Genomic DNA, 17,422 nt, shown 5'->3' on the forward strand with positions numbered 1-17,422 from the left:
ACACCCTCCTTCCCGCCATCCTCCCCTCCCCTCCCCAGCCTATCCTTAAGCAGAAGGAGCTTCCATCTGCCTTGAATCCTGTCTTCCTCACCAATCTGTAAGCTCCTGGAGATCAGAGCGTGAGATTTCTTCCGCCCCGCAGGGTTTAGCACAGCGCTGGCTCATGTAAATGCTCAATAAATTTCGCCGAATGATCCGTTGGTTACGGCCTCAAAGCCGCATCTTCCTTGCCTTATTCTGCCTGATTTCTAGATTCCCACCCCCCACCCCCCAGCAACAAAAACACACTCCCACTGAGTGCTTCTGGAAACCCATATCTTTTATGCAGCCACCCCGGGTTCTTTGGAAAAGAAGTAGTGCCTGGTTAGCAGATCCAAATCTGACTCCAGATGAGACACTCAGACGGAGGAAAAGATTTTCAAAAACAGCCCAGGAGAAGAATGAGCCTTGGGTATTTGCTTTGCCCTATTCGATAGGAAAGTGCAAAATCGCAAGATTTAGGGTCTATTCTAGGGTCCTGGAATCCAACATCCCCATCACCACCCTGGTCAACCGCCCCCTCATATTGGCCCTCATTTGCCTTTAATGGGAAGCAGCCTGATGCAGTAGAAAGAGTATTTGGGCTTGGATGCCTTTAGGGATCTGAATTCAAATCCTAGTTTTTCAAGTCGCTTAAGCTTTCTGACTTTCTCTGGTACACTACCCACCTCATAAGCCTTGTATATACAAAAACAACATACATAAGAAACTTCTCAATGGTCAGCACACAGTAGAAATTAATCAAATAATAACAGCATCATTAATGTTAGCATCAAGGTTACCATACGCTAACCCTGAGCATTGCCCCTCGTGACTAAGGAAACCCAGTTTACAGAGGGTGTGAGTCCTTGCTCTGATGTGATCTCCACAGCAGCCCTGTATGAAGTGACTGATTCTTATTCCCTTTGTACAGAGAGGAAACTGGGGCTCAGAGGACTAACTGGCCCAGGGTTGCCTGGCTGGGAAATACAAAGGCCAGAACTGGAACCCAGGTACTGAGGCCAGAGCCTGGAGCTGTTCCCCACACCAGGGTATCCCCCAGACAGGAACAACTAATTGTAATCCAGGGTGCACATCCATTGTCTAGCAGACAAAAAAGATGGGGGCAATTCTTTCTCTCCTTCCTCCATCTCTCCCTCCCTCCCTTCCTTTCTTCCTTCCTTCCTTCCTTCCACCCTTCCACCATGCAGTGATTAAACATTCACCATATGCTCAGCCCTCTAGTAGTGAGCACGGGGGATAAAAAGACAGAGACGAGACATACTTGCTGAAGGCAGCTTACGGTCCAGCCGAGGAGATGAAATGATTATCACAGGAAGTAATCTCAGAGCAAGGGCCACATTCCCGTGGGGGCGCGATGGCTCTCCAAGCAAAATGCACATGCGGAGTCAGAGGACATGCATACGCACAGCACTGCTATGAAGGAGGAGACCCCAGAATGAATGAAAGCTAACAGGAGACAGATTTCCCAGGCAGGAGCTGCACAAAGACAAAAAGGGCGGCCCTGGAAGTTTAGTGAGGTCACCGTCTCCACAGGGGTTCAAGGAGTACCCGGGTGATTAACTTCAGACCCCACCTCAGCCCCAAGAGTCTCCAAATTAACAACAGTTCCTGTTAGAGTCCATTGTAAGAGAAGCAAGGAGATCCAGAGCAGTCTGCACGCATCCTGTCCTGAGAAGCCGGAGCTTCCCCAAGCAGGGCGCAGATCCACTGCCCCCCAGCTGAACCTAACGTGGCTTCAGCCTTCTCATCTCACATAAGCCATCCCCCCTCCGACTTCTTGTGCCTTCCAGGCCAAGATTTAGAGGACCCGTGGCAGCTGCCTCTCCCTCCAAGGGAAAACAAAGGAGCACGCACCCAAAGACCATCTGAAAATCCCTTGTTTGCTTTCCTCTTCCGAGTCACTGCAGAACACAGGCCGGCAGGGTCTCAGACAAACAGGAGACCAGACTCCACTTCCGCTCTGCCCTTTGCAAAGGCTCCCGTCCACCCACCTCCCCCAGCGTGGCCCTGCTCTCACACAACAGGGGAAAGGACAGCCGGCCCGGAGGCACTCTGGGACAGCTGGCCACTTGTTCCTCCACCTGTCACTTTCCTAAGTGCCACCAAAATGAAGGAACCTCCAGGCTTCCTGCCCTGGGGGTCCTCCTTGTCATTGGAAAGGCTTTCGTCCCTAGGGTCCCAGAACTGGAAAAGGTGGCCCTTAGTGTTCATCTCCTCCAGCCTCCTCACTTACTGTCTACTGCAGATGACACCACACAGCAGTGTCAGACCTCCAGCGACTCCGTTCACAGACTCACCACTGAACACTGAGCTGCCTGGGCAGGACTACATTGCTGTTGTGGGAATTCTGTTATATCTGAGCATTGCCCCTCAGCCCTCAGGCAATACAGTTTATGGGGCCTGCATAGGCACATAACATCCCAAGACGTAGCGGAAAGTGGAGGTTTTGAAACCCACAAAAGCTGGATTCAAATCCTGGCTCCTGCAGTTAGCAGCTACCTGACTCTGAGCTGATGACATGCAGCCCCTCCCACCATGCATCAGTTTCCCTGTGGTTAAAACAGAGATGAGATTTGCCTGTGCTGAGTTTTCATGCAGCTTCAAGGATGCAAGGCATGTAGAGCCTTTAGCATTTAAGTAGTAGCCCCCTTCTCCTCCCTCCCTGAGGCCCCTAGAAATGGAAATGCACTTTCTTCCTTTCTGCAAAGATCTGTCCCAGGATATGGTTCCTATTAGCCCCGGTCACCACTGCCAGTGATTCAGCCAGAAGCAGAGAGGGACGTGGTGGGGAGGGGGAGGGAGATGGGCTTCCTCATCATGAGAGCAAGTTATCTCTAAGATAGAACCAAGCACGGGCCAGCCAGCTTTACTCCCTCTGGCCTGAGCACCCCTGACAATTCCACCCTGGCACCACAGCTGGATGCACTGGGGAGAGGGAGGGCAGGGCACAGGCATGGTACATGTGCCTCTGGCCCAGCTGAGGTAAGAGGAGCTGGCTGCTCAGCTGTGGAGAGAGGCAACGTAGTGGGAATGGGAAGCATCTTCCAGGTGGGGTACCCAGGCCCCTTCCCAGGAGCAGTCAACTAGGCTGAACACTCTGAGCCCCACTGAGGGGCTTCCCCCTTCCTTGTAAGACCAGATAAGGAGGACCAGGCTAATGGGGAATTGTAGAAAGAAAGTGTGATAATTAATTTTACATGTCAACTTGACTGGGCCACTGGGTGCCAAGACATTTGGTCAAACATTATTCTGAATGTCTTTCTAAGGGTGTTTCTGGGGGAGATTAACATTGAATCAATAGACTGAGTAAAGCAGATTGTCCTCCCTCGTGTGGGTGGGCCTTGTCCAATCAGTTGAAGGCCTGGATAGAACAAAAAGGCGGACACTCCATGAGTAACAGAGAATTTCTCCTGCCTTTGAGTTAAGATACAAAAAGTCCCCTACATACAAACGAGTTCCATTCCTAGAGCACATTCATAAGTCCAATTTGTTTGTAAGCCCAACAAAGTTAGCCTAGGTACTCAACTAACACAATCAGCTATATAGTACTGTACTGTAACAAGTTTATAATAATTTTCACACAAATAATTCATTAAAACAAAGAAATGCAAAAAATAAAGAAAACATTTTTAATCTTACAGTACAGTACCTTGAAAAGTACAGTAGTACCAGGTACATCACTGATGCTTTTACACTTGCTTCTGGACATCCTGGTCTTGAAATAAAGATACTGCACTACTGTACTCTATACAGTACTGTACAGTAAAGTACACAAAAGCACAACCCCCTGTAGAGAATGCATGCATGTATGCCACACACGTGAACTAACTTTCATGATTGGACATGTGAACACACGTTCCCATCTTTGAAAGTTCACAGCTTGAACGTTCATATGTAGGGGACTTACTGTATTGGCTTTTTGCTGCCTTTGGACTCAAACCAAAATATTGGCATGCCTTGGGTCTTGAGCCTTCAGACTGGAAATACACCATTGGTCCTCCAGCTTGCCCACTGACCGTGGAGATTTTAGGACTTGTTAGCCTCCATAATTGCATGAGCCAATTCCTTTTAATAAATCCCTTTCCACATATATATATACATATATATGAAAATATATATTTCTGAATACAATACATATGGCATATGAATGTGAAACTGTATATATGCACATATATGTGGAAATACATATATGGAAATATATGTGTACATATATATGGAAATATATAAATATATATGGAAATATATGTATACACATACACACACACACACATTCTATTAGTTCTGTTCTCTGTAGAACCCTGACTAATACAGGAAGAATCCTACGCATCTCTAGAGAACATCTAGAGAAGATGTTCTAACACTCTGAGCTGCCCACCCTGGATGTATGAAAGCAGAGCCCCATCCGGCATCCACGCATTCAGTAGGGAGCTGAGTTTGACACTTTCCGAAGAATATTCTGTCTCTCAAAGTCTGTGATTTTAAGGCAGAGATGGGGAGGGCATGATGCAGCCACCCTTCTCCCCAGAAACTGGCCAGGGCAGCTGCAAACAGAATGAAAGGAACATGAAATCTACCTCCCCTGTGAGCTTTTCCTTTGAGCCCCCAGCACCCCAACCCACTGAGATCACACGGTGAGCAAAGTGAGTTCTTCTAACTCCCAGCCCAGTGTTCTCCCTTCTCTGCAATGCTGAGAGGGGCATGCAGATGCTAAGGAGGGAGGTAGAGGAGTAGCCCTGGAGAGATCCAGGGCTCATCAGGGGTGAGAGTCCAGGGGTGAGTGTGTGGTCATCAGGAGGGGACGGGAGAGGAGTCCAAACACCCTGACCCAGGCCCCAGCTCTGAAACTCAGAATCACAGCATGGCCTGGGGGCCACCTGAGAATAGCCGAGGTCTGCCTTCTCTACCCCCAGAGGGAAATAATGGGAGAATGATAAAGATATAAGGGCTACTTAATCTAGAGAAGAAAATTCTGATCTTTGTGTACTCTAAATACAGATTTAAAAGAAAACAGCATTTCTCTCGCTTGAAATGTTTTGGGGATAATCCTATTATGAGGAGAAAGTGTGGAGAAAAGGTTTTCTCCGTGGCCGTGACAGCGAATTTGGAACGAAAGAGAATCTAATTCCCGCTTGTCTCTCTTCTTATCCTTCTTCTCCATCTCCCCCACTTCTCTGACCCTCCCCACATACCCCATCCCCAAGTCTTCTTCAAATGTGCTTGCTGGCTGGCTTGGCCCAGATGTCCCCAAGGACACCTGAAACGGCCACCGGGATGCTGTACTTCCCTGCTGACGGGAAGCTGAGTCAGCCAGGGTGGCCGTGGGCGAGCTGACACACAGGAACCTGCAGCTGTGAGCAGAGATGGCAACAAAGAGGTGGGGCTGCTGAACAGAACCTAGGGTGCCCTGGGTGTCCAGCATCAGAAAAGGGAGCTGATAAGGGGACTGTAATCACCCCTTGCCCCAGAAAGCCAGGCAGGCTCTGACAAGGAAGGGGAACCCTGTTGAGGAGCCATTAGTCTTCTCTGGAATAGATTTCACAGTGGCAGAGTGAGTTGAGTGGAGTCTGAGTATTATAAGTTGAATTATGTCGCTTGGAAGTCCTGACATACCCAGTACTGCAGAATGTGACTTTATGTGGCAATAGAGCCTTTACAGAGGTAATCAATTAAAATTAGGTTATTAGAGTGGGGCTTAATCCTATATGCCTGGGGACTGAATTGCATCCCCTCAAAATTCATATGTTTAAGCTCCAACCTCCAATGTGAGTGTATTTGGAGATCAGGCCTGTGAGAAGGTAACTAAGATTAAATGAGGTCAGCCTGGACTATAGAGTACTGAAAATTATAAATTATACATGGAAATTGTAGATTATACATTGGAATTAGTTTAAGCTAAGGCTGTGTAATTCTGAAGAGTTAGGTCAACGGTGGAGCAGGTTGTTGATAGAAGAAATGTTTACAGGTTACAGGTAAATTGAACTCAAAGGAACCCAACAGAAAAATAAGACTGTCAAAGAAACTGTTGGAAGAAGAAAATAAAAGTCCAAAATTTACAAATAAATTAAAACTTCCCCCCCCCAAAAAAAAGATTAAATGAGGTCATAAATGTGGGGCCCTAATCCGATAGGGCTGGTGTCCTTATAAGAAGAGGAAGAGACACAAGAGCTCTCTCCTTCCACGTGAAAACACAGTGAGGAGGCCATCTGCAAGCTGGGAAGAGGGCTCTCACCAGAAACCAAACCCTGCCAGGTCTAGATCTTGAACTTTCCAGCCTCCAGAACTGTGAGAGAATTCATACCTATTGTTTAAGTCATACCATGGGTGATATTTTGCAACAGAAGCCTGAGCTGGCCAATACAACTAGTGTCCTTATAAAAAAGGGAAACTTGGACACAGAGACACCCACAGGGGTAAGATGACACAAAGAGACGCAAGGAGAAGACGGCCGTCTACAAGCCAAGCAGAGAGGCCTGGCACAGGTCCTCCCTCGCAGCCCTCAGAAGGAACCAACCCCGCCAACACCTTGATTTTGGACTTCCAGCCTCCAGAACCCTGAGACAGTACATTTCTGTTGTTTAAGCCACCCAGTCCGTGGCACTTTGTCACAGCAGTCCGAGCAGACAAACACACTAGGCTAGACAGATAACCACAGACCTGAGGCTGGGAAGATCAGGTTTGTCCTCCATGCAGCCCTCTGCTCCAGAACCTCCCCTCAGCCTGGAAGGGAAACCGATTATCAGATCCTGAAGTCCTTCTTTTCTATTGACTGTGTTCTAGGACCCTAGAGTTCCAACTTTCCATCACATTTAGGGGGTGGACTCCACACAAAACCCTATTTTGCTTTGCAAGAAGGAATCATTTTTCATCAGGTGACAGTGACGCTCAGAGAGAAATCTGTGGAGACAGAGCAGGCGTGGTGCCAGTGGGAAGGCTAGTTGCCAAAGCCCAGCTCCCTACTTTAATTCCATAGCTCATGGGGGAGGGCATCTCTGCCCCGCCGAAGGGTAGGAGAAAGACGGGGTACTTATCAGCAGAAGCAGACGCCCTCCCAGAGGCCTGGCTGGCACCCTTCTCTAGCTGGGGTGACCCTGGCATGATATTAAGCTGGATAGGAAGGAACTAGAGGCAAAGGCAAGCAGAGGCAAAGGAAAGGGGTGGACTTCAGAGAGGAAAGGTGGTGGCCTGACACTGGCAGACAAGTTGATTACGGCCCCGTTTCATCACCCGCTCCCGCAGCACATGGGCAAGGAGTCCCCGTCATGTGGTTACAAAGAGAGATGAGAGACAGGGAATGGAAGGGATCTGGTGGGCACCCAAAGAAGGTTGGCATGAGAACAAGGGACAGAAACAGGAGGGAAACACAGACACACGAAGCTGCCTCCAGAGGCTGCCAAGAGGCTTCAGAGAGCACATCAGTCCAACTTCTCAGTCTTGCCCAGACTGCACTACCAGCCCCTTGGGGATTCTCTCATCAGTAGAAATTAGTGACAGCCGGGCAGTCTGTATCCCCTGCCATCTGCCCCTGCCCGGCTGAAATGCTCCTCCAGGCGGCCCTGAATGTAGTCAGTGTGAGAGCAGGAGACGGGGGCCCATTCCGCAGAGCGGGGAGGGAAATGAAGGGACCACAGCACATATGGATTCCCAGATCAGAGAATGAAAGCCCGAAACCATCACGTTGATTCAGGATCCTGGCAGGCAAGCAAATCTGCAGATGAGAAGGTGCAAGAGCAGCTTGACAAAACAATTCGAACCCAAAGAGAATTGCCTTGAAAACAGTCACTTCCCACAACAGGCCCTCTTAAGAGAGCTTTGAATTCTCAGTGATGGATCCGGAAAATAGACCAATGTCTCAGCCAGCAGTGGCAGCAGCCCGTGTTTTCCCAAGTCAGGCATGTCAAGTTCAGTTCCGCTGAGTGCACTAAAGAATGTGAAGCTTAGCGTGGTATCTCCAGTCGCCGTAGAAGGAAGATGAACTTTGGAGCAGACAGAGCTGGTTTGCATCCTAGCTCCACCTCTTACTAGCTGGGTGGCATGGACGAGTTCCATGAATCTCTGAACTTGCTTGCTGTATTTTTAAAATAGGAGTAAGAGCATCTACCTCATGGGTTTGGTGAGTGGATTAAACGAGATTATATAAAGAGTTGGGCACACAGTAAATGCTCAATAAATATTCTCATCGCCCCCACCCATCTTTCGTACCTAATACATCAACCTCCTAGATTAGACTCATGGGGAAAGTTTCCCAGGCTCTGTTTGAAAATCTCCAATGATGGAAAACTCACCCCTTGGGCAAAGAGTGCACTTCCATTTGGACAGCTCTCATGGTCAGAATGCTATTTTGCTAATAATAAGGTAAATCAAAATCAGCCTGGCAGTAATGTCTCATTGGTCCTTATTTGGTCCTGCACCCCATCTGAAATGAGACATAAAAAGAGAAGGAATATGTTCTCCTCCTCCTGTAGTAACAGGTCCTGTCATCATCTGTACCTTATCCATTCGTCCATCACTTCATCCATTTACTCAAGTCACGGAGGCAGGACACAAAGACACTAGTCCTGAATTTACTCTGAACTACCAGCTGGCCATTATTTCAGAGTAGCTCTGTAAACTTTTTTTTTTCCTCCAGCGGAAGTACAAAAGGAAGGAAGGAAAAACTGGCTTTGGGAATACCTCTGGATGGGAAGTCATGTCCTCAGGGCCTCCAGAGAATCTGAAGATGGTGGCAGCGGAAGCAAGGTGATCCTAATTCCTAGTTCCCAATAGGACCTAAATCCTCTGTCCAAGGTTGGAAACCACTCTTTACTTTGAGATGAGCCAGTTCAGTCTTATTTGCAAAGCTGTCCCCAAAGCCTCCACAGGAAGTATAATATCACTATAAAGAATCGTTATCTTCCCATGTGCCTATTTCTCTCTCTTTAAAAAAATAATCTGAGTTTGTGGTGAGCAAGCCTCCCTCTCCATCCCCCTCCTTTACCTGATATTATTTTGGTCCCCGATAATTACATTAGGTATAGAAAGAGACTTTATGGTGCTAATAATTAAACATGCTTACAAAACAGATGGGTCTGGGGATCTGGAGGGGGAACGTTTATGGACTCGGAAATGAGACATTTTGTTGTAGGAAATGGATAGTTATTTCCAGGTTTTATTGCTGTATTTTGTAGGGCTCTTCTTAAATCTTGCGGATAATACTTTGCCTGTATTACCTTCCATGCATTTTATAAGACAGCTCATTGGTCCCCGGTGTGCTGGGAAAACGACATTAAATACCTGGAGAAGGAGGGGAAGTCAGAAACAACAGGGGACCGGTCGATGCCACTGGGAGGAGGAAGCTTACAAACTGGGGATGGGAATCCCACAGAATATCTGAATAAGAAGGAACCTTAGAAATCATCTAGTCAAGTAGTTCTCAAGGTGGGGTCTCCAGACCAGCCGTATAATCATGGTCCAGGAACCTCTTAGAAATGCAAGTTCTCAGGCCCTACACAGAAACTCAGGGTGGCACCCAGGAACCAGCCTTTCGTTCCAGGTGATCCTGATGCTGGCTAAAGTTTAAGTCACTGATCTGCTTCAATCCTCTCACATTAAAAATGAGTAATCTGGGCTTCCCTGGTGGCACAGTGGTTGAGAGTCCGGCTGCCGATGCAGGGGACGCGGGTTTGTGCCCCGGTCCGGGAAGATCCCACATGCTGCGGAGCGGCTGGGCCTGTGAGCCATGGCCACTGAGCCTGCGCGTCCGGAGTCTGTGCTCCGCAATGGGAGAGGCCACAACAGTGAGAGGCCCGCGTACCGCAAAAAAAAATGAGTAATCTATATAAAATAGATAAACAACGACCTACTGTATAGCACAGGAAACTATATTCAATATCTTGTAATAATGTATAATGGAAAAGAATCTGAAAAAGAACATATATATATGTATATATATGTATGTATAACTGAATCACTTTGCTGTACACCTGAAACTAACGCAACACTGTACATCAACTATACTTCTTTAAAAAAAAAACAAGAAGCGTAAACTAAGGCCCAAAGAGACTAAGCGATTTCCCTCAACTCCCCCAGCCAATTAATGGAGAGTCAGCACTAGAACATCCAATCCACCACACTCTCCCTAAGACACCATGTGGTGCCCCTAAGAACTAGGCACACGATGTAGCTGACGTGCTTCTCAAACGTTGGTGTGTATAGAAATCACATGAGGATCTTGTTAAAACGCATATTTGGATTCAGTAGTTCTGGGGTGCTGCCCGTGCTTCTGCATTTCCAACAAGGCCCTGGCTTATGGGATGCTGTTCACCCCTTGAACAGCACAATGCTGGCATACACTAGTTGTGGGATTCTGGGCAAGTCACCACCCGCCACCTCCCCTTTCCCCATCTGGGCCGCAGAGCCACTGAGAAGGGGCGCTAATTCTGCGTGTCCCTCTTATGAGACAATCTGAGAAGCAGTGACTTTGCATCCCTCTGCTCACCCCCTCTTGTTCTCCCTGGAGCTTTGGTCAGTGGGCCACTACCCGGCCGGTCCTTTGCTGTCTCTGACCTGTAGACTTCTCCCCTCTGCAGGCTGCCATACTATCTTGGGGAGAGCCAGTCTTCTCCCATTTTCTCCAAAATTCAACATGATACACAGAAAATGGGATCCAGGAAAAATGAAATATATCTCCCTTTCTTTCAAGGAACTCCTGTGTAAAAATCCCAGAACCCTTTCCTGGTCTTTCTGGCTCCTATTTCTCTTTGCTCATCAGCAGTGAGCTCCTTATGCTATCCCTCTGGCTGCCACAAAAGTCATTTATTTATTCACTCAACAAGCACTTTCTGAGTGCTTTTTAAGTGAAAGCACCAGCGTAGACATTAGATAAATGGGCTTCATCTGTTCCTTATCTTCTTTCCCCATCATTTGTAGCTTAAAGAAAATGAGGTCCCAAGCTAAAACTCCCACAAGGACCCCTTGTCAGACACATTTACTGAATTTTTTCTCACTCCCTTTGGCTCACCTTTGCCCTGTCCAACCAGGTAGACGTGCCTCATCCTCCTAATTGGGAACACCCCGTCTCCAGCCCCCAAGCACACCACTTTGTTAGCTGCCAGCAGGCCTGGCTCTACCTTTTTCATATCCCATCCCTCTAGGAATCTCATTCCCTCCCCGCTAGTCCCTCTTGCAGACAAATATTGATAATGAATAAATCTCTTTCAGGGAAGGGAATGGGCTGGCGTGTCCATGGGGATGGCCCTGCAGACACAGGCAGGATGGATGGCTGGTGGGAGCATTGCCTTTGGCTCTAATTAACGTATTATTCTCTGGGTTCCAGCAGGATTATGGATGAGCTCCACAAAGCGGCCCATTTAACCTGAGCATCCTGCTTCCAATCTATTACTTTCTCCACTGGCTTCAGCCTACAGTTTGGCCTGGTGTGGAGGGGCTGAGTGTGGGCAGCAAAGCCAAAAGAGCTCAATTTGAGATGTTCCCCAAATGCACACACCCAGCTCGCTTCTACCTGACAGGTCAGCCTGTTGGAGGACTGGTCTTATCCCCTCCCCGACTAGTGGGCAAAGAAACACAACCCAAAGTGCCCCAAGTCTCTGATTTGAGGTCCCAGCCATAAACTCTTGCAGATAAACCCAAGGAGTTTACCAGCCTGCCAAGATGTGGGAGCTGCCCCATGATCCCTGGCTGGCAGAAAAGAGTCCAAAAAACTTTAATGAGGTTCCTAAGATAAGTTTTCATTTGCATATCCCTGAAAGTCTTTGCTATCTTTTGACTATTTTTTTCACTCAAAAACTATTGTCCAAGGGCTGTTGTATCCAAGGGGACAAATTGTACAAGACTTAGCTCTCACTCTGAGGAGGCTGGCAATCTGCTGAAGAAAATAAGAAACATTCCCATAAGACCAAGGCACCAAGGGTACCTCCTCTCCAAACATTGCCTGAGGGCACAAATGCGATGATGTAAGAGTGAAGATTATATGGGGTGATTAAGGGAGGTATATTTTAGGTGACAACAGGTAGGCTGGCAATGAAGGCCACCCAGAGAAGGGGATTCAGGGAGAGGAACAGGGCAGCATGGCAGGAGAATTTGAGATATTTAGGGTAGTCAAGGGTGCTCCATCTGGACCAGTAATCTCGGGACAGAGTATAAAGAAATATGAGGGCTGACTAAGGAGTTTGGACTTTATGACAGTCGTGAAAGTTGCTGAGTAGAAAAAAGACATGATGAAATGTGTGTGTGATTAAGAAAGTTACTCTGTCAGGGATGGGCAGGAAGGATTTGAAGAGAAAATGTGCGGTGTTGGGGAAACCAACTGGGAGCCTTGATGTCCTCATAGGGTCTGGAATGAGGGTGGTGGCTACAATTTCCAATTTGCAAGGGAGGGAGGCTGGTCATACTGAACACCAGAAACTCTACATGAGATGCTCAAAGTCACACAGTTAACTATGGATGGATTTCCATATGAATGTCTTTTGACTCGTAACCCAGGATACTTTGCTGAGGATCATATAATCAGAATTCAAATCCCAGTGCCTCTAATATCTCCAGGTAAACAGTTATCAACTAAACTAAGCTACAATGGCCTAGGCTCTCAGATTTTTCCAGATGCTTCCCAGAGCAGAAAGGCAGCAAGAACTCTGTCCACTCCTGACACCATTTGCATCCTACATAAGCTTCACCAGGGTGTCTGCTCTACAGGATAAAGAAGGCTGATGCTTCACCCTCCTAATCTCAAATCTCATGTCTAGGGGGAGCCATGGCAGCAAGGGAGGAAGATGGGAGACCAGGACCAGAAAGTTCTCACGTTCTCACTCTCCTACAACCTCAGAGAGGCTCCTTAATCTCTCTGAGCTGCAATGTGCTCAGTTAGAAGCTAGGGTTATACTACATATCTTAGGGGGTGGTGATAAGGGTTAAATGAGATATCATGCATAATAGAACAGATAGTATTGTCATTATCATTATATTCTTATAAATGTAAGGACTTCTAGACCTAGAACAAGGACCAAGGAACAGTGCTCTGTTAGTAAAGCTTAATGCTTCAAAGTAAAGTACTGGAAGGAACAAGCACAGTTCTGGAATCAGGAGACCTATGTCAAAAAACTGATTCCACCATGATTAGCTGTGTGATTCTGGGTGTGATGAAGACTGGCAGGGCTCACCAATGTCTACATTCTCCTCTTCTCCCTGGATGCCCAGCTGGACTACATTTGCCAGCCTTCCTGTCATTAGACGTAGCCATGGGACCGTGTTCTAGCCTATGGAGTGTGAGCAGAGGTGATGCATGCCATCTCCAGGCATGGCCCATAAAAAGCATTCCATATGAACCTTTCCTGGCTTTTCCATACACCCGCTAAATCAAGATATGCCAAATACCTGGAGGACACCAGAGCAACAAAACAGAAGGAATCTGGGTTCCAATAATACTTCATCAAATAGAGCATCCCTGCCATCTCTCACTGAAGAGGGACATGTCTTTGAAACTTTGATTGAACTAATCCACGGAGATTTGGGGGCTGTTTGTCACAGCAATGAGCTTAGCCTGACTAGTGCACTATCCTAATCTCTTCTGGAGAAAAGATTCAATAACTTTCCTTACATCCCCATGTCCCCACTTCCCTACCCCAAACACATCCATACAGAGATTTCTTATCTCTGCTGGGTGGACCCAGGGCAGGTGCCAGACTGAAGCTTCTACTGAAACCACTGCATCCCCAGGCTGGGGGAAGCCAGGCCCCCTTCATTCCCCTTTGCAGCAAAGAAGTTGCAACCTGCCATCATCCCCTATGTGGTGTGTTTATTGCAAAGATTGATAGGGATATAGACCATCAAGTCCCCCACCTTTTCAGAGCAGGATGTAGAAGTTGGGAATGGACATGGGTCCCTGGAAAGGTCACTGGTGTACCTCTAAAATGTAGGCAAAGTGCATGTGCATCTGTCTCCATATGTGTGCGTGTTTGAGAGGAAATTGTGTGTGCATCCATGCGAGTTTGTTTTGAGGGCTGCACACACATGAGTTTGTGTGTTTCTGCAGGGTGTGCATGTGTGTTTGTCTGAGAGCTGTGTGTATATCTGTGTGGATGTGTTTGAGGCATATACACATGTGTATTTGAGGGGTGCACATGTGTGTTTGTTTCAGGGTTGGGTGCACGTGTACAGTATGGGTGTATTTGCAGTGTTCGTACATGGGCAGATGTCCATGTGTGCACATACAGAAGTGTGTGTGTCACGGGGTGGGAGGTGGCAGAAGAGGAGAGGCAGAGGGACCATCATTAGGTAAGTTCTCCCAGGCTCATTCTGCTGGAGAATCGACTGGAACTACAGGGGATGTCATTGTTAGGAATATTCTTCATCTCCCTTTCCTAAACCTTTTCCCTGGATGTTCTTTTTTTTTTTTTGGCTGTGCCACATGTCTTACAAGTTCTTAGTTCCCTGACCAGGGATTGAACCCGGGCCACAGCAATGAAAGTGCTGAGTCCTAACCACTGGACCACCAGGGAATTCCCTTTCCTGGACATTTTAGAAGGGAAATCTTTTCCCCTCCACACCCTGAAGGAGGCAGAATCATCCGTTGATACGCCTGCTCTTTCCTGCATTTATTAAATATCTGTTCTGCTCCTCTCTGCACCCAGGCCTGGGTTGGGCTCTGGGCTTCAGGACCCTGGGCCCCTCACCCCGTCCAGGCCTGCTTTCCAGCCCTGGTTGAGAGAACAGTGTGCAAGAGAATTCTTTTAGGAACAAAGAAGGCCAGATTGGTGCAGAGAGGGGGAGGGAGGAGGTCTGCAGCCCTTCTGGGAAGGGAGGGGACAGAGTCAAGGGTGGCAGAGCCTAGATTGGGAGAACTGCAGGGGAGGCTCTCAATTCTCAGCCCCGCGGGGCGCCAGGGAGAAGCAGCTCCCAGCACGGCCGGCTGTCGGGTTAGGAACAGGCTCCTGACACAAGGGGTTTGCACAGGCGCACAAATGAAAGAAAATCGGAGGAGATGAAACCATACAAATTCCGGGTAATAGAAAGAGATGTGCGTGCGGTCCGGGCCTCGGCTCAGAAAGGTTGATTCCAAGAAGATGCTGTCCAACTTTATATTACTTTTCAGAAAGCCAGTGAGCTGAAAAATAACTCTCACCTTTTTTTTATATGATTATTTGTTTCTTTGGAGTTTCTTCTTCACATTGTTTTGTGTATCTCAGTGGTTCCTTTCTCCCAGTCTGATTTCTTTTGGAGATTTGGCCTGGAGCCTGGAGGGAAAGATGGTCCTTCTTCCTAAGAATGTGTTTATTTCAAATCCTCGGCAGCCCCTCTTGGGGGTGGGGGGAGATGCAGGGAGGGCAGACCTGCTCCCCTGGTTCACAGATGCTTGCGTGTTGTTGTTGCTCACGGGCAGATACACGTGTACATACGTGTGTGTGCTTGAGGAAGCATGAGGGTTCGTGAAGGGGTACACGCATGAGTCTGAATGCACGCAGGCATGAGCTGGCAAGGGTGTACGTGTGCCAGTGCACGTGGGGCCCAGAGCTCCATCCAGGTGAGAGGAACCTGTGGGGATGGGTTCTTCTCTTTCACTTGACTCTGAGGTGGCAGTGACTGGCTCCCTCACCTTTCGCCAAGCTTGGCAAGGCACAGATGTTTGAACCAGGGAAAATGTCAGCCCCCAGGAGGAGCCCAGCTCTAACTTAGAGTGAGCCCCTAGGAAGCGTGGCAGTGCATTATGGATGTTGTGCTTTGGATCCATTTGCATTTGCTCTTTCCAGTAACTAAGAACTGGTGGGTGGGTGTGAAGGAAGTAGGGACTCTGCCTCAGTGCCCACTGCCCACCTCCCACCCCCAGCTTTGCCAGGCTCCTGGTGAGGCTGTGACACCAAAGAGAGAGACAGAGAAGCAAGAGCAAATGCCCTAACAAGCCCTGGCTTGTCTTCCACCCCCATGACAACCTGGAAGGATTCTTCTGGCCTGAAGAGCTGACTCCTGGGTTTCGGGAGGGGACCTCAGCACAGAGGCTGGGTGCTCTGGCATGTGTCCTGCCCTTGGGCAGGTGCATCTGGAAACAGCCACTGGTGTTTCGACTGTATGCTTGGGGTGGAGGTGGGGCCTCTGAGCTTTGCTGGAGCCAAAAAAGTGAAGGATACAAGTGTCCTTCCCTCCTTCATCACCAGCAGGAGACTTCACCAAGCCCCAGAGGTAGGGGCTCTGTGTGAGGCCCTCCCCGCCCCAGGAAGAGTCCAAGGGGCTGAGCAGAAGGCACAACACTCCCAGGGCCCCATCACCCCTGGGGCCATGGCTCATTCGGGCCACGCCACCATTTAGGGAGATGAGGGGACTTGGCCTCAAAGAGGCTAAGGTACTTATGCAGGGGACACAGCCAGGAAGCTGAAGAGCTGAGTTCCCTCTCGTCACACAGGCACCTGGCATGTGGGCTCACTCCTGGACCCGCACTGGGAGGAGACAGAGACCAGAGTGAAAAGAAGAAATGCTTTAAGCTTCAGTGCCACCAGGTCACAAGCAGACCGAGGCCCCGCCCCAGGTAAGCCCAGCACCCTGTGAAACGGGACCTTCGTGGGACTGTGGTATCACTGGTGTCTAGGCCTCTGGAGGGCCCACAGAGCTGCTTTCCAGGTTAATACAGGATTATTATGGTCCATCTGTACCCGCTGAGAACTAAGAGAGGCAGTGGGGTGCAGTGAGAAGATTCCGTGCAACCACGTCCAAGTCACTTAAACTCTCAGCATCTCAGAAATGATGATGAGGATGGATGCCTGACTCACAGCGTTGGTGTGAAGTCTGAATAGACCAACACGTATGTAAAGACCTCCTGCGTTGCCTGGCACGTGGCAGTGTTCAGACTGGGTCCGCATCCTTCCACTTCAATGGGCCAGAGTCACTTGAAAAGCTTCCCAGGTGCCCATAGGAGGGCTCAGCTCAGTCACCCCTCTGCTGAGCCCTTGTAAACACTGCGCCCTCCACCACCTCCACCGTGGGAAGCTGGGGTGTGGCACCCGTGGAGGTGATCCCCTAACCTAAGGTGGGTCCCTGTTCCCCACTTTCCCATGCAGAGTCTGATAGGCTACAGGGTGGGATAACTTCCACCACCACCCCTCCTCTTTGCAACTGACTGGCTACAGCAGGAAGGGTCTGGTTTGCCCCAGAGAAGATCTTGGAGAGAAGACAGCCTAGGAACCCCAGCTTTTCCTTTGCACCCTGGACCTCCAATTCACTGAATGTGAGTTTCCCCTTTGGCAGAAATCCCCAACATTTGTGGATAATAATAACTGACATTTTTAAGCCCTTTGCAGTTGAAAAGCATCTCTGTAGCATAGCAGGATGATAAGACATGTGGGCTTGGGAGACAGAGGACCTGGGCTCGTACTTACTGCTAGGTTCTGTGTAAAGTAGAAGC

The 17,422-nt window shown here is 48.6% G+C and overlaps 1 non-coding gene across 1 annotated transcript; it reads right to left on the reverse strand.

Moving 5' to 3' along the window:
- Positions 1 to 14,459: 14,459 nt before the first annotated feature.
- On the reverse strand, positions 14,460 to 14,531 carry TRNAE-UUC (transfer RNA glutamic acid (anticodon UUC)). The gene has a single exon. It is a non-coding gene; the product is annotated as a tRNA-Glu (tRNA).
- Positions 14,532 to 17,422: the final 2,891 nt, after the last annotated feature.

The sequence above is a fragment of the Orcinus orca genome, chromosome 8 (genome assembly GCF_937001465.1).
Source record: "Orcinus orca chromosome 8, mOrcOrc1.1, whole genome shotgun sequence".
NCBI classification, from domain to species: Eukaryota; Metazoa; Chordata; class Mammalia; order Artiodactyla; family Delphinidae; genus Orcinus; species Orcinus orca.